Source organism: Hypomesus nipponensis, chromosome 12 (assembly GCF_054491055.1).
Source record: "Hypomesus nipponensis isolate SF chromosome 12, ASM5449105v1, whole genome shotgun sequence".
Classification (NCBI taxonomy): Eukaryota; Metazoa; Chordata; class Actinopteri; order Osmeriformes; family Osmeridae; genus Hypomesus; species Hypomesus nipponensis.
Window position 1 is genome coordinate 7,287,803 of NC_140372.1, and position 5,314 is coordinate 7,293,116.

At 42.3% G+C, this 5,314-nt stretch overlaps 1 long non-coding RNA gene across 1 annotated transcript; it reads left to right on the forward strand.

Moving 5' to 3' along the window:
- The first annotated feature begins 721 nt into the window (after positions 1 to 721).
- On the forward strand, positions 722 to 4,370 carry LOC146260858 (uncharacterized). Its single transcript, XR_014724805.1, has 4 exons — positions 722 to 970; positions 1,217 to 1,264; positions 2,401 to 2,494; positions 2,974 to 4,370. It is a non-coding gene; the product is annotated as an uncharacterized LOC146260858 (long non-coding RNA).
- The last annotated feature ends 944 nt before the right edge of the window (positions 4,371 to 5,314 follow it).

Consider the following 5,314-nt stretch of genomic DNA (forward strand, 5'->3'; position numbering starts at 1 on the left):
TGACCACCTTGTGCTGTTATGTTGATCCTTTACTTCCCAGCCACGTCGCTGACCACTGCCCAAACACCAAAGCAGAACTCTGCATACGGTACTAATTCAGAACTGTATCTGTGTTTCACCATGCATTCAATAGCACATTTTGACCTGTATCACTATTCTCAATGCATAACTGTTTTAGCCTATGGTCTGCACCTCCCTGTATCCCCTCTGGAGGAGGGATCACCAGTGTTTATTTTTTATTTTTTAAGTTTTCTCTTTTATCCAGGGAGTATTCCTTGTCTTCCTTGAGGGTTTAAGGTTTGTGTCGAGATGCAGTATCGCTGTAGCACTACGTCAATGGAATTGTGTGACACAAAATGCTGACACCTAGTGGTAATGTAAAATGTTATTTTAAACCCAGAATTGAGCATTTGAAAGAATCAGTGAAAATTCTCAACGAAAAAAGAAAGACTTTGTTTTACCCAGAACGGTGGAAAGAGCACGGAATAGGCTTATCATGATAACAGAGAACGACTTATTGCTTTTCACCCACATTGTTCCTCTGTGAATGTGAGCAACAAAAGAATAAGTATGCGAACACAAACAACATACAATACATTGTAGACCTTGATTAGAGGCTGCCTATGTGCTACCTAGAGAAGTAGATTACCGCGACACCAATTTGCGACACCAACTACTTGTTCACGGCGTATTTTTATTTTTTTTCTAATGCAGTTAAACGTCTAAAAAGGGCACCTCATCTCCCAAGGCAAAACATGTATCGAATAATGTTAACAACATTCTTTATAGACTGTTATGCTTCCCACGGTCCTGGTTTTCGCATCAGAGCTGCAGGAGGGCACCTAAAAGACCCATCACCTCGGCAAAAGCACAGAATGTAGGCCTTGTTCGTCCCAGTCTCCTTTAGAGTGTCTCCCAAGAGGAGGACCACCTGCATAATGAATGTCCAATGTCCGTTTTGTGGAAAATGGTGAGAAAATTAAGTGACGAAATAGAAATAGGCTTTGGCAGACATTTCTCTATAGCCTACCGGTGACAATCCTGCAAAACAGAAACCCTGTCCCATATCTGGAAGTACCTTACATATTCCTGAGACTCTACACCCATTTAGTAGGCTAGTCATTTACGAGGACAAATCAAAGTATTCTAAGAACTTGTGTGCATATCTAGTAGTGTAAGTAATCTAATGAATGTGTACTTCTGTTCCTGCCCCTAGGACCCACAGTGCTGGGAAAGGATTCCACACACACAGAAGACCACGGAGGTAGCATTGAGGATGCATTCTTAGTTTCTGATGTCACTGTGCTGTCAGTGATTATCAAATACCAAATAATATCTGAAAGATAGGCCTTTTATTCCAGAACTGTGTGCAGAAAGTCCTTTGACTCTGTGCTCTCTGGAGTGCTTTATTAATTATTTAGCTAATTTCCTCTCTAGAGCTTAGAATCAAGCTTCATTATTCGTTAAAACATCAAATGTGCATGTAAAATCGCACCATGCATATGAATGTAAAATTTGCATCTTGGTAATCAGGTTTCTATTGCATGCACATATCAAACAGTTCCACTTTACACGTGTGAATGTGCTGGCCTGTTCAGGCAGATGTATGCCGTATGTGCTCTCTTTTCTCTCCAAAAAGCAGGACTGAAAATACCTAAAGCAGCCAATAAGATTATCCAAGAAATTCTTCTGTTTCCTTTACCTTCCTTGTCTTAATTGATTTCTTAAGCATACTTAAGAATTATGGGTCTGACACAGTGAATCTTGCTATTTCAAGAAATATGGAACATGCTAATTGAATATAAAATATACATGTATTTCTACCTACCTGGGTGAAATGTATGTAATATATGCTTTTTAGTGCAGATTCTTTGACTATGCTCCTATACTTGAATGCAGACACAAAAATGAATAATAACAAAAAATAGACACAATTGAATATTATCCATTTAATGGAACACATTAAAGTAATTCTAGGGAGTCACATATGTTTACAATTCCCCTAAGTGGAAAATAATATATCAGACGGTTTTAATGAGAATTAAATCATGGATAATTGTACATTTAAACATGACCACAAACAAGACACATTTTTTCCACACCAGCCCACCTCTCTGTAGGCCATGTTTGGATATCTTGGTGACCTTTATTCATGTTTCTGGTTGTGGAAACTGGGCTGTGGACTACCAGTATATTATCTGCCTTTTAGTTCATCAATCACCAAATGATTGAAATCATTTCAACATCTTACTCAGTCCAAATGGAACCAACATTTATTTCTCAACGTCTGAAATCCGATTTCAAGACAGAGCCTGTGATTTATGGAGTGGAAATGAAAATGATCGGTCAAGTGTATCTTTCTGAATGTCAATCTCTCTATCGTTCTCGTCTTCCATACAGTTTCCTTGGGAAAGAGAGGACGTGTGATATGACAGCCTTCAGCCATGCCTCAGCACACAAGCCATCTACTCCGCTGCGGAGCAGCAACCGTCAGGTATAGAGTGCAAACGTGTTCATTTTCAAACCTCTCGCCAGAGCTCCTGAAAAAAGAAAAACCCAACATGAAATGTGAGCCTTGCTACTCGCTGTTCTACAATGGAAATGATACTCGCAAAAAAAGGGACAGTAGAGACAACCCAGCCTGTCATATCTGAGCACCACATTAAAAGTGTAATAACAGTTTAAGGATACAATCCATCAATGCTGTCCTTTGTTGCGGCAAAAAAGTGGATCCATCTCTTAGGTCATCATTTTCAGCATATTAGATGACAAATAATTGCCCATTCATCAATAACAATAGATGAAAGCTGAAATGATTTATTGCAGTTTGGCTGGCATTATGATAGAGCTCCCAGGTCACTCAAGCGCTGCGAGAGCAGAGAGAGAGAGAGAGAGGAGAGAGAGAGCTCCAGGGAGAGAGAGAGATAGAGAGAGAAAGAGAGAGCTAAGGAAGTCTGTATCTAATTTTCACAGGGCACACGAACACGTGAATAGACAAAGAATAGGAGCACCTCGGACAAGGTGGATCGGGGGCTGACAGACAGGTGATTGGTGGTGTGGTTCTTCATGAGCGGCCGACCGGGGGGAGGCGTGCTCAGGCAGCCCCCGCGCCTGCAAACCTGTAAATCACACTGGCCACGCCCGCTCCAGGGCAATCACTACCTGGTAATGAAGTGAAATTGTTCCACTGATTCGACATTAATGAGGAGTGCAGAAGGTGCTCGGTGAGACTGCTGGCAAGTGGGCTCTAGGTGTCCTCGTTAGTCCACAGAGCCCCAGCACTAGTCCTTGCTCCTCAGGGGCCCCAGGCCAGTCCCGAGGTCCCCAGGGCCAGGCTGGAGCTTGAAGTGTGAGGACCTTAGGAGCCTCAGTAGTTCCCACCTCCACGTAAGCTATGTCTTTGGATTGGTAAGGTTGGGCCGCCTAATCTTAAAGGACTGTTTGATGATGGCATTTTCAGTCTTGAAGATGAAAGACAGTGTTTATTTCTTTCTTGGGTCGTCTGTTATGAATGGTTTGTCGCTCTACCGTCGGTCACTCACAGAGGATATCTTGCACAGCTGCTTGTTGTGCCCATGCAATAACGCTATCGATCCTTTAGTTCAGAGCAGATCTGTGCAAGTTTTCTCCTTCCATCTTGTACCACAGACAAGTGCATCATTCCATCTCGTGCTATCAGGGCTGTTTCTCTTAGGTGTTTCTTTTGTGTACCGTTTATTATCCATCAGCTGTCCCTGTTCCTGCTTGTAATGGGTAAGACTGAACTATTTGTACACCATGAAGCAGCCCGTCTGGCACTCAATTGCAGTTATCAAAACTCATAATCTCTATATTTCTCTCCTGGGCAGCTTAGCTGGCAGGAGCTCTGTCACTGAAGCCTCGGGTTCCTCGGCCAGCGTCTCTCTCATCTAATCAATAAATCCTGTTACTGTAAGAGGTCATTTATCTTGTCATCTTACCAGGAAAGGGAGCCAGACTCTGTTGCTCACTCACGGGTGCATTTTGGGAGTCTGATTCGCAGGAGACAGGAGCAGAGAGCCAGCCAAAAGGGCAGGAACTACAGGGGGTGCACCATCTCTGGCCAGGTGTGCAACAGCAGACAGACCACTGGTAGAGGAGATCTCTGCTGGGATTGTCAGTGCAGGGAATTCTAGTGACTAAGTGTAATACCTTTTGTGGGCAACCTCCCTCAGTTCAGTGCCCTCACTACAACTGTGTCGTTGGGACTTCCTACGGTTCAGAGTGTCCCCTCTTCTGCTTCTGTGAGTTCTATTATTCTGTTCGCTCTCTCCTTCCTGAGTAATTGAAGTAATTTCCCACCTTGGCTATGATGAATGTGTCCTCGCTTCCTAGCCTGCCCTTCTACTTTACTGAGCTTAATTAAAGAAAACATTTCATGATTGCCTATTTTTCCTCATGTGTGACAACCTATTATTCTTCCTACTACCTGATTAGAGAGTTATTATGCTTAGATTTAGATTGATTTAACAGGGCAGCCTAATAAAGGACTACTTGGTTAGATTTAGAGGGAATTGCAGGTTTGAGACAGTCAGAATGTAATTGTTAATACTGGTTCATGATATGAGTGTGCTAGAGGAGGTTCCAGGCGGCCAGGAGGCTGAAATTGAATTAGGAAATTAGAAGGTCACTACATGGACAACAGGTGACATCATCTCTGCACAATAGAGCTGTCACGCGGGGGGGGGGGGGGGGGGGGGGGCGTTCCCTGGTCGATTTGTCCACAGTGATACATCACATCCATCATGCCCAGCTGAAACTGACATATTTCCATTGTAAAAAGATTAATCTCCCCATCATGAAGAACATTTTCACAATCATCTGTAAATATTGGACTCAATTAGGCCATTGTGTTTTTAGTTGCATGGGGACTTATTTTACTGAATGATGCTTCAGTGACCCTTAATAGTTTGTTTCTGGATACAAATATGTTTCCGTTGTCCAAGGTTCTTACACTTTTTTTTTTACACACATTTTGGTAGATGAATGCAGGATTTGCAAGGTCATTAAGGTAGTTAGGGGAGCTGGGTGAGATGTGCAAAATGAAAATGTAGAAGTTAAACTAATGATAGCAATACAGAAACCCAGATTTAAGCTAAATTAAGTTGCACTCTTTTGAATTCACTTGAAGTTTGGCCTAAATGATGGCAAAGCCCTTGTGCCCTTGCTTAAATCTAGTTAGTCTAATCACACATATCAACGTGCTTGAGCAGTATTTTGATAAATGACACGATTAGAGGTAAAATGAACAATTTCACTTCAGGCGTGTGATGAAAGCATTAAGATTTCACATGTG